The sequence below is a fragment of the Salvelinus alpinus genome, chromosome 8 (genome assembly GCF_045679555.1).
Source record: "Salvelinus alpinus chromosome 8, SLU_Salpinus.1, whole genome shotgun sequence".
Lineage (NCBI taxonomy): Eukaryota > Metazoa > Chordata > Actinopteri > Salmoniformes > Salmonidae > Salvelinus > Salvelinus alpinus.
This window is the reverse complement of record NC_092093.1, coordinates 76,957,089-76,977,772: the sequence shown is the minus strand read 5'-3', so window position 1 is coordinate 76,977,772 and position 20,684 is coordinate 76,957,089.

The window sequence follows — 20,684 nt, the reverse complement described above, 5'->3', positions numbered from 1 at the left end:
TTCTAACTCATTTTCTCGCTCAATTTCCGCCTTAAAGAAGATTTGCCTGATTTTCACCACTCCCCCCATATTGCTCTTTGGTCCAAGTTTAGAGTGGTCTGGGCCTAATGCTAACTACAGTGTGACAGCTTTCTCCCGTCTCTTCCTCCTCAAGCTCTCCACTTCCATTAGCACCAGGGGCCCCTGACTACAGCCCTACCCAGGGGTCAGGGCCCCTCACTGCAGCTGTAATTCAGCAGACTGAGCCTGAACACTGGAGAACCAGCAGACATCACACTCACCTAATGAATTGTCATCCAATTTAATACCAAATTACACTAAGGTGAAACCTAATAAACGAATCCGTCAAACATTAACCTAATAAGGACCCTTTCGCTCTCCGTCTCTATTCCCCCCCCCCCCCCCCCCCTGTGCGCTTCCTTTTAAATGTATAACCCCCATTACGCTGAACTCATTCACAATGTCTTACCATAGAGGACACTGGGACTCTTTATCATGTTCTTATTTGATTCATATTCTTAAGATCCTTGGTGAAGGCTGGTGTAATTCCCTAATTGAATGTATGTAACTGTCTCATCAAAACAGAATCAGTCAGTAATATGGCTCTGCTTCGACCCCCACCACGTCAGCACTCTGACGCTGCCCAGACTAACTGCTCTACTTTGCCTTGCTAGTTCCATTAGCCCTTTCTTATCCTCCTGAATGGCTGCATCTGAAATAGCACCCTATTCCTAATGGGCTCTGGTCAAAATTAGTGAACATTAAAGAAAATATTGTACCATTTCGGAAGCATACAGTGCATTCAGAAAGTATTCAGACCCCTTGACTTTTTCAAAATGTTACGTTACAACCTTATTCAAAAATTGCTAAAATAAAACATTTTCCTCATCAATCTACACACAATACCTCATAATGACGAAGCAAAAACAGGTGTTTAGATATGTTAGCAAATGCATTAAATAAAAAACCAAAATACCTTATTTGCATAAGTATTCAGACCCTTTGCTATGAAACTCGAAATTGAGCTCCTCCCTTAGATGTTTCTACAACTTTATTGGAGTCCACCTGTGGTAAATTCAATTGATTCGACTTGATTTGGAAAAGCACACACCTGTCTATGTAAGGTCCCACAGTTGACAGTGCAGGTCAGAGCAAAAACCAAACCATGAGGTCGAAGGAATCCATAGAGCTCAGAGACAGGATTGTGTCGAGGCACAGATCTGGGGAAGAGTACCAAAACATTTTTGCAGTGGCCTCCGTCAATCTTAAATGGAAGAAGTTCGGAACCACCAAGACTCTTCCCAGGGCTGACCACCCAGTAAACTGAGCAATTGGGGGAGAAGGGCCTTGGTCATGGAGGTGACCAAGAACCCGATGGTCACTCTGACAGAGCTCCAGAGTTCCTCTGTGGAGATGGGAGAACCTTCCAGAAGGACAACCATCTCTGCAGCACTCAACTAATCAGGCCTTTATGGTTGAGTGGCCAGACGGAAGCCACTCCTCAGTAAAATGCACATGACAGCCCGTTTGGAGTTTGCCAAAAGTCACCTAAAGACTCTCAGACCATGAGAAACAAGATTCTCTGGTCTGATGAAACCAACATTGAACTCTTTGGCCTGAATGCCAAGAGTCACGTCTGGAGGAAAACTAGCACCATCCCTACGGTGAACCATGGTGGTGGCAGCATACACAGCCAATACGATGCAGGAGGGGCTTCGGGACAACTCTCTGTATGTCCTTGAGTGGCCCAGCCAGAGCCTGGACTTGAACCCGATCAAACATCTCTCGAGAGACCTGAAAATAGCTCTGCAGCGATGCTCCCCTTCCAATCTGAGAGAGTTTGAGAGGATTCGGAGAGAAGAATGGAAGATACTCCCCAAATACAAGTGTGCCAAGCTTGTAGCGTCATACCCAAAAAGACTTGAGGCTGTAATCGCTGCAAAAGGTGCTTCAACAAAGTACTCAGTAAAGGGTCTGAATACTTATGTAAATGTGATATCATTTTTTTTATATACATTTGCAAATCAATTGTTTGTCTTTTAGCCTGCTCATAGCTGCCATAGGCAGGGATATTACTCTATCATAAGATAAATTGAATACTTTTCAAATGATCAATTACTTATTTCGCAGTTGTTCATCAAGTTTCCGGTATGATGAATATCTATCAAGCATCCAAGATTGTTTGTTAAAAAACAATAACAAAATAAATATTTTTCATACGGAAAAGCCATTGTCAGACACATTTGTGCCACTTGAAAAATGAATTTCCATGTGTCCATTGAGGGCAGATGATTAACACAGAAAGAGAGAGAGAGAAGCAGAATGATATGACACACTATCACTCTGTTTTTTGTTTCCCCTCTCTCCCATACATACACTATATACTGTATACAAAAGTATGTGGACACCCCTTCAAATTAGTGGATTCAGCTATTTCAACTACACCCGTTGCTGACAGGTGTATAAAATCGAGCACACAGACATGCAATCTCCATAGACAAACATTGGCAGTAGAATGGCCTTACTGAAGAGCTCAACATGGCACTGTCATAGGATGCCACCTTTCCAACAAGTCAGTTCGTCAGATTTATGCCCTGCTAGAGCTGCCCCGCTCAACTGTAAGTGCTGTTATTGTGAAGTGGAAACGTCTAGGAGCAACAACGGCTCAGCCGCGAAGTGGTAGGCCACACAAGCTCAAAGAACGGGACTGCGGAGTGCTGAACCGCATAAAAATCGCAATAGTGCAACTCTCACTACCGACTTCCAAACTGTCTCTGGAAGCAACGTCAGCACAATAACTGTTTGTCGGGAGCTTCATGAAGTGTGTTTCCATGGCCGAGCAGCCGCACACAAGCCTAAAATCACCATGCGCAATGCAAGCGTCGGCTGGAGCGGTGTAAAGCTCGCCACCATTGGACTCTGGAGCAGTGGAAGCTCGTTCTCTGGAGTGATGAATGACGCTTTACCATCTGGCAGTCCGATGGACTAATCTGGGTTTGGCGGATGCCAGGAGGATGCTACCTGCCCCAATGCATAGAGGCTACTGTAATGTTTGGTGGAGGAGGATTAATGGTCTGGGGTAGTTTTTCATGGTTCGGGCTAGGCCCCTTAGTTCCAGTGAAGGGAAATCTTAACGCTACAGCACACAAAGACATTCTAGACAGTTCTGTGCTTCCAACTTTGTGGCAACAGTTTGGGGAAGGCCCTTTCCTGTTTCAGCATGACAATGTTCCCGTGCACAAAGCGAGGTCCAAACAGAAATGGTTTGTCGAGATCAATGTGGAAGAACTTGACTTCCCTGCACAGAGCCCTGACGTCAACCCCATCGAACACCTTTGGGATGAATTGGAACACCGACTGCGAGACAGGCCTAATTGCCCAACATTGGTGCCCGATCTCACTAATGCTCTTGTGGCTGAATGGAAGCAAGTCCCTGCAGAAATGTTAAAACATCTAGTAGAAAGCCTTCCCAGAAGATTGGAGGCTGTTATAGCAGCAAAGGGGAGACCAGCTCAATATTGATGCCCATGATTTTGGAATGAGATGTTCGACTAGCAGGTGTCCACATACTTTTGGTCATGTAGTGTATGTCCCAGTTTTAAAGGCAATCATCTAGCATTTCCCACCTCAGAACACTATCAGAAAACATAATGTTTTTGAAGGCACTGATCTGGAATCAGAGATACATTTGAGTCATATTTCCTGGTAAGGTAAACCATCATGAGAACGCTGTTCATTGACTACAGCTCAGCGTTCAACACCATAGTGCACTCCAAACTCATCACTAAGCTAAGGACCCTGGGACTGAACACCTCTCTTTGCACCTGGATCCTGGACTTCCTGATGGTGAGCCCCCAGGAGGTTAGGTTAGGCAACAACACTTCCGCCACGCTGACCCTCAACACACTTACCCCTCAAAGGGTGCGTGCTTAGTCCCCTCCTGTAATCCCTTGTTCACCCACGACTGCGTTGCCACGCCTTATTCAAACACCATCATTAAGTTTGCTGACGACACAACAGTGGTAGGCCTGATCACCAACAATGATGAGACCACCTATAGAAAGAGCCTATTGGGAGGAGTTCAGAGACCTGGCACTGCGCTGCCAAGACAACAACCTCTACTTCGACGTCATCAAGACAAACGAGCTGATTGTGGACAACAGGAAACGGAGGACCGAGCATGCCAACATTAACATCGACAGGGCTGTAGTGGAGCGGGTAGAGATCTTCTGTTCCTCGGTGTCCATCTCACTAAGGACCACGGTCCAAACACACCAACACAGTCGTGAAGAGGGCACGACAACTCCTCTTCCACCCTCAGGAGGCTGAAAAGATTTGTCATGGGCCCTCAGCTCCTCAAAAAGTTCTACAGCTGCACCATTGAGAGCATCGACTGGTTGCATCACCACTTTGTATGGCATCTGCTTGGCATCCGACCCCAAGGTGATACAGAGGGTAGCGCGTACAGCCCAGTACATCACTGGGGCTGAGATCCCTGCCGTCCAGGACTGCTATCTTTAACAGCGACAGTTTGTATCAATGTGATATGTTTAACAGTGAAAGTGTGTATCAGTATGTATCTTTAACAGTGACAGTGTGTGTCTTAAACAGTGACAGTGTTTATCAGTGTGTAGATTAAACAGTGACAGTGTGTATCAGAGTGAATCTTTAACAGTGACAGTGTGTATCAGTGTGTATCTTTAACAGTGACAGTGTGTATCAGAGTGTATCAGCGTGTATGTTTAAAAGTGACAGTGTGTATCAGTGTGTATCAACGTGTATCTTTAATAGTGACAGTGTGTATCGGTGTGTATCTTTAACAGTGACAGTGTGTATCAGTGTGTATCTTTAACAGTAACAGTGTATATCACTATATATCTTTAACAGTTATTGTGTGTATCAGTGTGTATCTTTAACAGTGACAGTGTGTATCAGTGTGTCTCTTTAACAGTGACAGTGTGTATCGGTGTGTATCTTTAACAGTGACCGTGTGTATCAGTGTGTATATTTAACAGTGACAGTGTATATCACTATATATCTTTAACAGTTATTGTGTGTATCAGTGTGTATGTTTAACAGTGACAGTGTGTATCTTTAACAGTGACAGTATGTATCAGTATGTATCTTGAACAGTGACAATTTGTATCAGTGTGTGTCTTTAACAGTGACAGTGTGTATCAGTGTATATCAGTGTGTATATTTAACAATGACAGTGTGTATCAGTGTGTATATTTAACAATGACAGTGTGTATCAGTGTGTATCTTTAAAAGTGACTGTGTGTATCAGTGTGTATATTTAACAGTGACACTGTGTATCAGTGTGGATCTTTAACAGTGACAGTGTGTATCAGTGTATATCAGTGTGTATCTTTAAAAGTGACAGTGTGTATCAGTGTGGATCTTTAACAGTGACAGTGTGTATCAGTGTGTATATTTAACAATGACAGTGTGTATCAGTGTGTATCTTTAACAGTGACAGTGTGTATCAGTGTGTATCTTTAACAGTGACAGTGTGTATCAGTGTGTATCTTTAACAATGACAGTATGTATCAGTGTGTATCAGTGTGGATCTTTAACAGTGACTGTGTGTATCAGTGTGTATATTTAACAGTGACTGTGTGTATCAGTGTGTATCTTTAACAGTGACTGTGTGTATCAGTGTGTATATTTAACAGTGACTGTGTGTATCAGTGTGTATCTTTAACAGTGACAGTGTGTATCAGTGTGTATCTTTAACAATGACAGTGTGTATCAGTGTGTATATTTAACATACAGTGTGTATCATTGTTTATCTAACAGTGACAGTGTGTATCAGTTTGTATCTTTAACAGTATCAGTTTATCGGTGTGTATCTTTAACAGTGACAGTGTGTATCAGTGTGTATCTTTAACAGTATCAGTGTGTATCAGTGTGTATCTTTAACAGTATCAGTGTGCATCTTTAACAGTGACAGTGTTTTGTTGTTGTTTGAGGGAAGAGATAATAGGAGAGTCATCTCTCTCACAGCTAAACGGGGCCAGCCAGGTCCTGTAAATAAACAGACAAATGAAGATTAATCACAATGCGGAGATGGCGTTCCCAGTTTAATAATCAGTATTGATTACTGTCACCTTATGTCTGTAGGAACAGCTGCTGGGGAGGGGGTTGGGGGGGTTGTCTCAGAGGAACGGTCAACGTGAAGCTCTCTCTCCTCTCTCACATACTATTCTGCTCTGTTGTATTCACTTTGAATAAACTACACTTTCCAAACCCCTTTGTTTTCCTAGGCTGTCTGAGTGACAGATAGCAGGCACAGATAGCATTAGTCTTGGGGGCTGTTGCTGTGCTGATGAAGAAAAATAAAATTGTGAGCAGTTGTGTGAGCAGTTTTGATGTTTTGATTACAGTGCCTTCAGAAAGTATATATACCCCTTGACTTGTTGTGTTACAGCCTGAATTCAAAATGGATTAAATTGTTAGTTTTGGGCAGCGATTACAGCCTCGAGTCTTCTTGGGTATGACGCTAAGTTTGGCGCACCTGTATTTGGGGAGTTTCTCCCATTTTTCTCTGCAGATTCTCTCATGCTCTGTCAGGTTGGATGTGGAGTGTCGCTGCACAGCTATTTTCAGGTTTCTCCAGAGATGTTCGATCGTGTTCAAGTCCAGGCTCTGGATGAACCACTCAAGGACATTCAGAGTCTTGGCTGTGTGCTTAGGGACGTTGTGCTGTTGGAAAGTGAACCTTCGCCCCGCTCTGGAGAAGATTTTCATCAAGGATCTATCTGTACTTTGCTCCATTCATATTTCCCTCGATCCTGACTAGTCTCCCAGTCCCTGCCACTGAAAATTATCCCCACACCATGATACTGCCACCACCATGCTTCACTGTGGGGATGGTGCCAGGTTTCTTCCAGACATGACACTTGGCATTCAGGCCAAAGTGTTAAATCTTGGTTTAATTTGACCAAATAATAGTGTTTCTCTTGTCAGAGTCCTTTCGGTGCCTTTTGAAAAACTCTAAGCGGGCTGTCATGTGCCTTTTACTGAGGAGTGGCTACAGTCTGGTCACGCTACCATAAAGCCTGATTGGTGGAGTGCTGCAGAGATGGTTGTCCTTCTGGAACGTTCTCCCATCATCACAAAGGAACTCTGGAGCTCTGTCAGAGTGACCATCAGGTTCTTGGTCACCTCCCTGACGAAGGCCCTTCTCCCCCGATTGTTCAGTTTGGCCGGGCGGCCAGCTCTAGGAAGGGTCTTGGTGGATCCAAACTTCTTCCATTTAAGAATGATGGAGGCCTCTGTGTTCTTGGGGACCTTCAATGCTGCAGAAATGTTTTAGTACCCTTCCCCACATCTGTGCCCCAACACAATCCTGTCTCCGAGCTCTACGGACAATTCCTTCAACCTCATGGCTTAGTTTTTGCTCTGCCATGCACTGTCAACTGTGGGTCCTTATGTAGACAGGTGTGTGCCTTTCCAAATCATTTCCAATCAATTGAATTTACCACCAATCAAGTTGTAGAAACATCTCAAGGATGATCAATGGAAACAGGGTGCACATGAGCTCAATTTCGAGTCTCATAGCAAAGGGTCTGAATACTTACAGTTGAAGTTTACATACACTTAGGTTGTAGTCATTAAAACTCATTTTTCAACCAATCCACAAATTTCTTGTTAACAAACTATAGTTTTGGCAAGTCGGTTAGGACATCTACTTTGTGCATGACACAAGTAATTTTTACAACAATTGTTTACAGACAGATTATTTCACTTATAATTCACTGTATCACAATTCCAATGGGTCAGAAGTTTACATACACTAAGTTGACTGTGCCTTTGAACAGCTTGGAAAATTCCAGAAAATGATGTCATGGCTTTAGAAGCTTCGGATAGGCTAATTGACATCATTTGAGTCACCTGTGGATGTATTTCAAGGCCTACCTTCAAACTCAGTTCCTCCTTGCTTGACATCATGGGAAAATCAAAAGAAATCAGCTAAGATTGTAGACCTCCACAAGTCTGGTTCATCCTTGGGAGCCATTTCCATACGTCTGAAGGTACCACGTTTATCTGTACAAACAATAGTTCGCAATTATAAACACCATGGGACCACACAGCCGTCATACCGTTCAGGAAGGAGACGCATTCTGTCTCCTAGAGATGAACATACTTTGGTGCGAAAAGTGCAAATCAATATCAGAACAACAGCAAAGGACCTTGTGAAGATGCTGGAGGAAACAGGAGTATACAAAAGTATCTAAATCCACAGTAAACAAGTCCTATATTGACATAACCTGAAAGGCCGCTCAGCAAGGAAGAAGCCACTGCTCCAAATCCACCATAAAAAAGCCAGACTACGGTTTGCAACTGCACATGGGGACAAAGATTGTACTTTTTGGAGAAATGTTCTCTGGTCTGATGAAACACAAATAGAACTGTTTGGCCATAGTGACCATTGTTATGTTTGGAGGAAAAAGGGGGACGCTTGCAAGCCGAAGAATACCATCCCAACCGTGAAGCACGGGGGTGGCAGCATCATGTTGTGGGGGTGCTTATCTACAGGAGGGACTGGTGCACTTCACAAAATAGATGGCATCATGAGGCAGGAAATTTATGTGGATATATTTAGGCAACATCTCAAGACATCAGTTAGGAAGGTAAAGCTTGGTCACAAATGGGTCTTCCAAATTGACAATGACTCCAAGCATACTTCCAAAGTTGTGGCAAAATGGCTTAAGGACAACAAAGTCAAGGTATTGGAGTGGCCATCACAAAGCCCTGACCTCAATCCCATAGAGAATGTGTGGGCAGAACTGAAAAAGTGTGTGCGAGCAAGGAGGCCTACAAACCTGACTTAGTTACACCAGCTCTGTCAGGAGGAATGGGCCAAAATTCACCCAACTTATTGTGGGAAGCTTGTGGAAGGCTACCCGAAACGTTTGACCCAAGTTAAACAATTTAAAGGCAATGCTACCACTACACGAATTGAGTGTATGTAAACTTCTGACCCACTTGGAATGTGATGAAAGAAATAAAAGCTGAAATGAATAATTTTCTCTACTATTATTCTGACATTTCACATTCTTAAAATAAAGTGGTGATCCTAACTGACCTAAGAGAGGGAAAACTGAGTTTAAATGTATTTGGCTAAGGTGTATGTAAACTTCCGACTTCAACTGTATGTAAATAAGGTATTTCTGTTTTGATTTTTTACATTTCTAAAAAACAGTTTTTGCTTTGTCATTATGGGGTATTGTGTTTAGATTGATGGGGAAAAATATAATTGAATCCATTTTAGAATAAGGCTGCAACGTAACAAAATGTGGAAAAAGGGAAGGTGTCTGAATACTTTAAGAATGCACTGTAGGTTAGTAATGTGGAGTAACTACAATCAGCCATTAAACTCTGCAACTATTTTAAAGTCACCATTGGCATCATGTTGAAATCCCTGAGTGGTTTCCTTCCTCTCCGACAACTGAGTTAGGAAGGATACCTGTATCTTTGTAGTGACTGTGTGTTTTGATATACCATCCAAAGTGTAATTAATAACTTCACCATGGGATATTTTTTTGTTTTACCCATCTACCAATATGTGCCCTTCTTTGCGTGGCATTGGAAAAGCTCCCTGGTCTTTGTGGTTGAATCTGTGTTTGAAATTCACTGCTCGACTGAAGGACCTTACAGATAATTGTATGTGTGGGCTACAGAGATTAAGTAGTCATTCAAAAATCATGTTAAACACTATTATTGTACACATAGATTCCCTGCAACTTATGTGACTTGTTAAGCAAATGTTTACTCAACTTATTTAGGCTTGCCATAATGAAGGGGTTGAATACTTATTGACATTTCAGCTTTTCATTTTTTGTTAATTTGTAAAAATCAAAACAATCTAATTTCACTTTGACATTATGGGGTATTGTGTGTAGGCCAGTGACAAAACGTGGAAAAAGTCAAGGGATGTGAATACTTTCTGAAGGCACTGTATGTGTGTGAGAGGAGAGCGAGAAGGATTTACCCACTAGTACACCACATGTGTTGGTTAAATGAACCACATAACCACACCGAGGGGAATTGAACTTCGCTCCAACACAAGAACATCACAGTGTTGAACAGAGCTTAAGAACACGGAAACAAAGACTTAAATCATAATTGACCTCTGACCTGTATTGTGGTGTGCTGCAGAGGGTATTAGGCTCAGAGGGGCTTTTGGGTAATGGGAAATGAACAGCTCTGGGGGTTAGTCTGAATGAGAACATGGAGTCTATGACCTCTAGGTTCCCCTCTCTCTTAGTCTCTCTCTCCTCTCCTTCTCTCTCTCTTAGTCTCTCTCTCCTCTCCTTCTCTCTCTCTTAGTCTCTCTCTCCTCTCCTTCTCTCTCTCTTAGTCTCTCTCTCTCTCCTCTCCTCTCTCTCTCTCTCTCCTCTCCTCCTCTCTCTTAGTCTCTCTCTCCTCTCCTTCTCTCTCTTAGTCTCTCCTTCTCTCTCTCAGTCTCTCTCTCTCTCCTCTCTCTTAGTCTCTCTCCTTCTCTCTCTCTCTCTCTCTCTCCTCTCTCTCTCTCTCTCTCTCTCTCCTCTCCTTCTCTCTCTCAGTCTCTCTCTCCTCTCCTTCTCTCTCTCTCTCTCTCAGTCTCTCTCTCCTCTCCTTCTCTCTCTCAGTCTCTCTCTCCTCTCCTTCTCTCTCTCTCTCTCTCTCTCTCAGTCTCTCTCCTCTCCTTCTCTCTCTCTCAGTCTCTCTCTCCTCTCAGTCTCAGTCTCAGTCTCAGTCTCAGTCTCTCTCTCTCTCTCTCTCTCTCTCTCTCTCTCTCTCTCTCTCTCTCTCTCTCTCTCTCTCTCTCTCTCTCTCTCTCTCTCTCTCTCTCTCTCTCTCTCTCTCTTTCTCTCTCTCTCTCTCTCTCTCTCTCTCTCTCTCTCTCTCTCTCTCTCTCTCTCTCTCTCTCTCTCTCTTTCTTTCTTTCTTTCTCTTCGTCTCTCTTTGTCTCCAGAGCCTGAGGCAATGCAGCTGGGAGATTGAGAACCAGTGTGAGCTGTCTGATTGGCACACACACCGCTATGGTGATCTGAGTATATAACGGGAACCATACAGGGAAACTGTATTATATCTCAGTTCAGTCTGACACATCCCATAAACAAAATCGATACATGAGAACGGTACACAAATACACATCATGTCTGGACTAGTGCAAACCTGGCCAGTATTTACAAAACTATTGATTTGAGATTCATCAATTTAGCCCTATCCCAGCCTTATTCTATTCCATTTCAGAATAGTCCAGTACAAGCTATTATGTGTGAACCCTTGGCAACAAGATCGTTCATGCTCACTTTGAGACCGCTGTACTGCCATAATTGCACTATTAAGTTGTCAACGTTTAGTAAAAGCCTGCATTCCATGCCTAGCACAATGGAGTGCTCGAAGAAATATACTGGTAGCATTATTGTGAAACAAAATTATCCAATCAATAAACAGATGGATGTGAATGCGATCACATGGTGACGGGGAGTTAAGTTCAGTTTATCATCTCTCATTTCCATAGAACCATTGAGAAAACTTTTCAGAGCAGTCGAGGCATATGGGGGGTAACAATGCACTCTCTCTCTCACTCCTTCTCACTCCATTTGTTTATGTTAGATGTCGAACCTGTCACTTTGTGGGGGATGGCAACTCTGGTCAATTAATAATCTCCGCAACATTGCATTCAGTATCAGACTGCAATTAAATAAGGTTAAGAAAACAATAGAAAAAACAGTCTGCCTGTTTTTTACACAAAATGTAGAAAGCAACTGAAATATTCCACAGAAACAAGGCACAGGTTAAAATTCTGAGCACTGGACTAAAGTACGAACAACCAATCATTTTGTATGAATCATGGTGCTCAGAAACAGAAAAGCCTCCTCCCCACAGATGCATGTGTGTTTGATATGCTTCAGTGACACACCATTACCATTCCTGGCCTGTGTTGAAGGCTCCATGGTGCCTCACCTCTCCCCAGCCCTCCTCAGCCTGGTGACTCACACAGATGGCCCGTCTCATGCCCCCCCTCCCTGGGTACTCCCCCACAGGTGTCTGGGTCCTGGCCCTCTCCCATCGGAACCCCTCTAACGTTAAATAATTACCCCCCCCGTAGAGGCACAGCAGCGTCCCTCAGCCTCTAGCCTCTAATCTGTCGTAATTCTTACCTCTCCTCTGTCATCTGAAATGTTTTCTCTCTCGCTCTCTCTCTCAATACCCTCCATAAACAGCTGTGTTATTCCCACTATGTAGAAAAACAGGAACTATAGAACAGTAGAATGCAACATGTTATCACAGAATTCATACACTAGGCATATGTTCGCATTTCAGAGAGTGTGGGAATGTTAAGAGTCAGATGGAATATATTGGACATTCTCATGTCAGTCAGTCTGACAGAGAGAGCATGCCCACTGCTCCGGAATGGAAGGACATCTTTAGGAAAGTTCAGAGAGAATTCATTTGGCTCAAGGCAGAGAAGAGATGGTAGCAGGCAACGATAAAAAAGGATAAACATTTTCTTTGTGAGAGTAATTGCTCTCAGCCATTCTAGTGTGCAAACTGCTAAAGATCATAGGATGTATTCCCATGTAGATTTTCTGCAGAAATGCCTTTCTGCTCGACACAAATAGCTGAGGATGATTCTCTATTTAAATCCATAAATACAGAGCGACTCTGGAGTACTATCCTATTCTATATATCCTAAGGCAGTGGGGCAGGAGATAAACAATCGTCAAAATAGTATGTCAAACTTGTACAAATCAGCTGTCAATGCATGTGGTATGACAGTATATATATTAATGTATGCAAATAAGAAGGCCAGAAATATATATTATAATGTATCAGGGCCAGGCAGACAGAACATGAATTAATATAAAAACGTGTTTTGTTTTTTTGCAAGAAATCAGTATGCTATTTTTTAGTTTCTCTACTAATAATCATATACCAAAAAATATATATTAGTTCTGCAATTTTCCTCAGGTTTGAGGTGTACATTCTCAAATGAATAATGGGGTGGGGATTGTTATTATTGATGGTATCAAACAAAACACAGCAATTTCAGTAGTAATACCCATCTATTTGATGTTGCGCAAAGCCAAAATGAGAAATGTCCTGAATCTAGTAAGGAGATTATTATGAGATCAACAAAAAAACATAGCACCACATTTGCATTTGTTGTTTTACTTTGTTTACCAGCCATACTTCAAACAAATGAAATTAGCATTTCAAAGAAGTTCAAATCCTTGTCCAAAAATTAAAACAAAAGATGAAATTGTGTTTAATCAACTAGCACAAAGAGTCCATGCCAAATCAAGCCAAACTGTAAGCAATGGAACTTACGGTGCCCTTGGCTACAGTAAATAACATAACAGCGCCTTGCAGTGTCTCCACTATCCACAGACAAGTGTTTCAAGTAGGACGGGCACCTTAAACAGGTCTCTAAAGGATAAAAACACATAGAATACATATGAGAAATCAAACAGAGAACTCCTTCAACATGTGATTCATCTAGCTTCCAACACAACACCTCTGGTTCCAATCAGGCTCTTTGACGGGCTACTTGAGAGAGGAAATTGTGAATCTGAAATTATGCCTATATTTTTAGGGGGCTTTGAATATGACAGGTCCCATTACCCGCTTGCCCTCTGCCTCCACAGTGATGGTAGCCTGATGATGGGCCTCCCTCCACTCACGGCACTGAAGCTCCAGGCCACATCCCATACCACCTGGGAACAGACTGGTCCATAAACAGAAATGCACACACCACCTTGTTTTATAGGCCATAATTACATCTACCGCTCTCTGAGCAACAGCTATCATTTTAACAACTCCAAGGCGGTCTGTCTGTGTGGCTTTAGAGGAGAATAAACCTTAGGAAAAACGCAGGATCAAACCATGGTAATAGCTAATACAGTGGTATTTTATGAACATGGTACACTACCTAACCCCATTCACATTCCTTTGGGTTTTCAGTTTTTTGACTTGAGTACTACATGTTCTCAATACATTGTATCTGTGAAATGCCCAAGGATGTGCATAGCATGAAACTGTGTTCTCCTACTTGTGCATGTGGGGTTCTTTAATCAAGCATAGATCTACATCTCATCACATCTCCAATTTGATGAACACACTGCTGCCATAGGGGTGACTGGTCTGGTTCTACTGTGTGATCCTCCTTGTGTGGCTTCACTGTGGGAACCAGGAACAACCCCCAGGGCCACCAGGCCAGTGGCCCAGGAAGACAGCCCAAACCTGGGACTCCTCCGATCAGCTTGGGGCCCTAAAATGTCCTCTAATTTCATGGGGCACTTGGAAGGAGGAAGTGGTGAGGATCCAGTCCTTATCTCTGAGATACAGGAGGGATTTCTGGATCACATGTGCTCTGTCTGTCTGTCTGTCTGTCTGTCTGTCTGTCTGTCTGTCTGTCTGTCTGTCTGTCTGTCTCTGTCTGGGTACACACCAAAGCCTTCACACACCCTCTCCATGTTTTAGTGAGAGTGAGCCTTCCTCTCCCTACAAACACTCATAGATCCTAACTGTCTCTTCAGACACCCACCCACCAGATGTTTCACACAAAGCTTTGGGGAAGAGCCTTCAGGTGGGGAGGGAAGGAGGGAGGATGGGTAAAGGGTGGTTTGACTCCCCACAATTTGTTTTCTCTCGCTTCTACTAAGATTTATGACCGTATTTTACTCAATGACAGCCACGGCTCCCTCCCTGGAATTCTTGCCGGGCGTAGTGAGTAAAGAGCAGAGAGAGGAGGAACACCTTCCTCAACTTAAAACAGGTGACTCAGAATCAGCCTTACTTCTCTAGGCTGTCTAGCTGGAGGGAGGGGAGGGAGGGAGGGATAGAGAGAGGTGGGGGGGAGGGGAGGGGGAGTTAGGATCATCCTCGCCCTGCACGGTTGGACAGAAAAAAAAAAAAACACTCCAAAAACCTGGGCCATTAGCGTTTTATCTCTGAGCCTCCCGCCTCAAACAGCTCACACGGACGGAAAGCATCTGCTTCTCATATCCACACTTGTGGTAATGGCTTAGAAGTTATGGGGCCCACATACAAGGTTTGGTGTGCGCCTACCAGAGCTCAGATAGATGAAGCAAACGTCTGTGGCTTGCATATTCACTTAAAAGATCTTCGCTTGAAAAACAAGAAAAAAGTGGCAATATTACTGTTTGTCCCTCTTGAGACACCGTAGCAACCACATAACCAGTATACACTTCCTGAAAGTAGTCAGAATTAATCAAAGATGTTTTTGAAGAGGTCTTAGTAGCGCAATTTTACATCTAAGATGTTTAGTACAGTATTTCTAAAGTGTAAAAATGTGCATGAAAACTAATCGTCTATCGTTGAATAACAACAAACACTCAATTGAGGAATCCCGTCCATAGTTCCCACTCCTAAATATGTGTTGGCGAACAGCCCCAAAAAACTGCCAAACGTATCAAATGAACAGAAATGCCACAAAATGTTATCATAAACTGATCCAGCAGCAACTGTAAACATATATACTGTATGACAGATAGAGTAAGCATTACACAGTCCTGTTACATACATCGTTTTTTTATGAGAGCATTTTTACATCCAAATGTATTAAAAATAAAAACAGAAATACCTTGACATAGATCTTTACATCGGTATTCAGACCCTTTGCTATGAGACTCGAAATTGAGCTCTGGTGCATCCTATTTCCATTGATCAACCTTGAGATGTTTCTACAACTTGATTGGAGTCCACATGTGGTAAATTCAATTGATTGAACATGATTTGGAAAGTCACACACCTGTCTATATAAGGTCCCACAGTTGACAGTGCATGTCAGAAAAAAAATCAAGCCATGAGGTCGAAGGAATTGTCCATAGAACTCGGAGACAGGATTGTTTTGGGCCACAGATCTGGGGGAGGGTACCAAAACATTTCTGCAGCATTTAATGTCCCCAAGAATACAGTGGCCTCCATCATTCAAATGGAAGACATTTGAAACCACCAAGACTCTTCCAAGAGCTGGCCGCCCAGCCAAACTGAGCAATCGGGGGAGAAGGGCCTTGGTCAGGGAGACCAAGAACCCGATGGTCACTCTGACAGAGCTCCAGAGTTCCTCTTTGGTGATGGGACAACGTTCCAGAAGGACAACCATCTCTGCAGCACTCCACCAATCAGTCTTTTTGGTAGAGTGGCCAGATGGAAGCCACTCCTCAGTAAAAGGCACATGACAGCCCGTTTGAACTTTGCCAAAAGGCACATCAAGGACTCAGACCATGAGAAACAAGATTCTCTGGTCTGATGAACCAAGATTGAACTCTTTGGCCTGAATGCCAAGCATTACGTCTGAAGGAAACCTGGCACCATCCTGTCATGACGTGGCCCTTTCTGGGTGTAGGTCGTGGCTTCTCCCTATCTCACTCTCTCCTACACACAGGTTCTGTTATCTCAGGTCGTAAATTCCTGGCCGAGACTCTCTCCACCTTTTCATGCAGAAAGAGACACCACAGAGTGAACAAATTATTTCACGTGGCCGAACTCCTAAATCTCCAAAATGGGAGAATGAAACAATATGTCCACTTGTGAGAATGTGGGAATGGTCTGTGGACACTTAAGGGACAGTTATGTTGAGTGTGTTTCATTTGGTGACCTAATGAAGGACAGGAAACAAACATAACTATATCTCTGAATGTGTACATTTCTCAATTATAGTGTTTGCATCTAATTCTTGTATAAAATGAATGCGTAAAGATGAAACTATTTGTGAAATTATGTAATGTGATGTTAACCTTTAATTTTGAGATAATTGTATTCACTGTAAAGTTTAACTAGTCAGCGGCCAAGCCCCCGTGAGCACAGACATGATCTGGCGTCATGGAACCACCCTTTTCTATTGTTACGAATAAAACCCCCTCCTGAGGAAATCCTCTTCAGACTAAGCAAACCCACAGCGGGAGCTGTGATTGCGAATAGTTGAGTACAAAAATGTGAAAACTATACCACGTGGAGCATTGGCTACACGGCTGGAAATGGTTCAACTCTGAGACTATCGATCCATACAGAATAAGAGCAAATCTTAGATACTAATTACTTGTCTGCAGCTAGAAATGATGTAAACCTGGGTGTGAATCCCGACAACCGCCGAAACATCTATTCTAAGAACAATGAACACCTGACGGATCCATTACAACAGACACTATGAACTGACTCTCCAGCAGACGGACCGACGATTCCAACAGAGAAGACAACAACGACATATGGGTGTAAATATATTGATTGCAATTATTCCCGAATGAGCGAGCGTTCATGTGCAAAGGATTAGCATTTCAATTAATATAATTATCCACTGTGTAGTGAAGCCATTTTGTCTTTCCCGCTCCTTTATCGGTCTACACCCCCTTTCCTTTGTCCACCAAGCCGTCATATCGGCTTAGCCCACTAGGAAATATTCTCTATCATTGTTAGTAACCAATATCTACTGTTTGTTTGTCATGCATTTCTGTGATTATTTAGTTAGTTAGTAAATAAATGATTAAGCCAATTGGCGTATGAATGATTCATGGTTTAGGCTGGGTTCGTGCAGATAACCAACAATTTACGACGTTTGGAATGAGACTGATGTAAGATAAAGAATAATTAATTAATAGAAGACTAATTGATGAGATATTAAAATATCTGAAGAGTTATATTCGGAAAATTATAACTTTGTAATCTGTTTTTTTTCCGTGGTGCACCGACTTCCTAGTTAATTACATTTACATGATTCGTTTAATCACGTAATAATAACTACAGAGAATTGATTTGATAAAATAACAGTCTTCACCTTTCATGATGCAAAAGACACGACAATCGCTACGGTGAAGCATAGTGGTGGCAGCATCCTTTTGTGGGGATGATTTTCAGTGTCAGGGACTGGGACACTAGTCAGGATCAAGGGAAAGATGAAAGGAGCAAAATACAGAGAGATCCTTGATGAAAACCTCCTCTTGAGCGCTCAGGACTTCAGACTGGGGCAAAGTTTCACTTTCCTACAGGACAACTACCCTAAGCAAACAGCCAAGACAACGGAGGAGTGGCTTCGGGACAAGTCTCTGAATTTCTGTGAGTGGCCCAGCCAGAGCTCGGACTTGAACCAGATCAGACATCTCTGGAGAGACCTGAAAATAGCTGTGCAGCGATGTTCCCCATCCAACCTGACAGAGATTGAGAGAATCTTCAGAGAAAAATTTGAGAAACTCCCCAAATACAGGTGTGCCAAGCTTGTAGCGTCATACCCAAGAAAACTCAAGGCTGTTATCGCTTCAACAAAGTACTGAGTGAAGGGTCTAAATACTTATATAAATGTGACAGTTTTTTAAATGTAATACATTTGCAAACATTTCTAAAAACAAGTTTTTGCTTTTTCATTGTGGGGTATTGTGTTTAGATTGATGAGTATTTTTTACTTTTTTTAATACATTTTAGAATAAGGCTGTAATGTAACAAAATGTGGAAAAAGGGAAGTGGTCTGAATACTTTCTAAATGAACTGTATCTGTTTTTTTTCTCATGCATTCTCTGATAGTTGTTTGCATCATATCTAGGTAGTCTTTTTTGTTATAAAATAATAAAAATATTATTCAGTGGGCTTTTTTGCCTATTTTGTATATTTTCAACCCTTACCAGGTTGACATCACGGAAGGTGCTTAATATAACAGCACTGGAATAGAAAGTAGTAGTACCTTAAAACTAGAAAGTGAATGATGAACTAACTAGAAAGTGAATGATGAACGAACTAGAAAGTGAGTATTAAACTACTGATGTAAGATCTTGTTAGGGAAAATAAAGTCTGACATTTTAAAGTGGAAATTACAAACTTTAGAAGCCATTTTAAACCTTAAATATACTACAAGTTTGCGTTTCCTGCTGTGTATGAAAATTCTCAGCAACAAAAGAATGATCAAATTAAGATACTACATCATTAACTATACTGAACAAAAATATAAATGTAAAATTTTCAGAGATTTTGCTGAGTTACAGTTCATATGACGAAATCACTCAATTGAAATACATTTATTAAATCAAATAAAATTGTATTTGTCACATGCAACGAATACAACAGGTGTAGTAGACCTTACCGTGAAATGCTTACTTACAAGCCCTTAACCAATAATGCAGAACTGTTTAAAAGTAAGAAAATATTTGCAAAAAGAAATAAAGAACTAATAAAATAAACTAAAGTAAGAAAAAAATTAACACAATAAAATAACAATAATGAGGCTATATACCTTAAAAGAAATGGGCCTCAGGATCTCATCACACTTTTCTGTGCATTCAAATTGCCATCAATTAAATGCAATAGTGTTCGTTGTCCGTAGCTTATGTCTGCCCATACCATAAGCCCACCGCCACCATGGAGCACTCCTTTCACCCACACAACGCCATACACGTTGTCTGCGGTTGTGAGGCCGGTTGGACGTACTGCCAAATTCTCCAAAATGACGGGGCGGCTTATGGTAGAGAAATTAACATTCAATTCTCTGGCAACAGCTTTGGTGGATATTCCTGGAGTCAGCATGTCAATTGCACGCTCCCTCAAAACTTGAGACATCTGTGGCATTGTGTTGTTTGACAAAACTGCACATTTTAGAGAGACCTTTTGTCGCCAACACAAGATGCCCCTGTGTAATGATCATACTGTTTAATCAGATTCTTGATATGCCACACCTGTCAGGTGGATGGGTTATCTTGGCAAAGGAGAAATGCTCAACAACAGGGATGTAAACAAATTTGTGCACAACATTTGAGAGAAATAAACTTTTTGTGAGTATGGAACATCTCTGGGATCTTTTATTTCGGACTAACACTTTACATGTTGCGTTTATATTTTTGTTCAGTGTAGAAAGTGAATATTGAACTACCACGCAGGTGGATCCTCTCAGGTTCTGTTTTCTTTAGTGATACTATACTCCATCAAAAGCAGTGCTGGGGAAGACGCTGCCTCCCTGGTGTACAGAACAGGGTTCATTCAGAGGGTGGTCTTTAGAGTTTCCTTTATGGGGTTTAATGCTGGGTATATGGGGTCTAGAAGCTGAATATCAGAGCTATACTGACAGCAAGGGAAATTTTACACAGTTTGAGTCCTCCAATTTTACTCATCTGGTTCTCCCTGAGAGAGAGAGAGAGAGAGAGAGAGAGAGAGAGAGAGAGAGAGAGAGAGAGAGAGAGAGAGAGAGAGAGAGAGAGAGAGAGAGAGAGAGAGAGAGAGAGAGAGAGAGAGAGAGAGAGAGAGAGAGAGAGAGAGAGAGAGAGAGAGAGAGAGAGAGAGAGAGAGAGAGAGAGAGAGAAGTACAGTTATAATATATCAGAGAGAGAAAGTTACAGTATATCTTTAGCCACAGCGAGTTGAACACTCTTTCTCCTCGAACATAGAGCATTCCCTATCCATTCAGAACAGACTGATCCCTTCAACATATCTCCCCTTTTCTTCCAGCCAAAGAACTGACAGAACTACAGTACTTCTCGCAGACTCCTTTAGAAATGTAAATGAACAGAGACAGCTTCACTAAAAACCTGCTGGTCCCTGAGAGTTAGTTGAACTTCATAAATATGACAATAGTATTTATGGCTGACTGAGTCATTAGCCGTCCCATTATCCTGTTGGCCAGCCCTGTGATGTGATAGCTCCGAGAACAACGTTATAGTGATCCATCAGCCAGAAGATTAAAGACATGG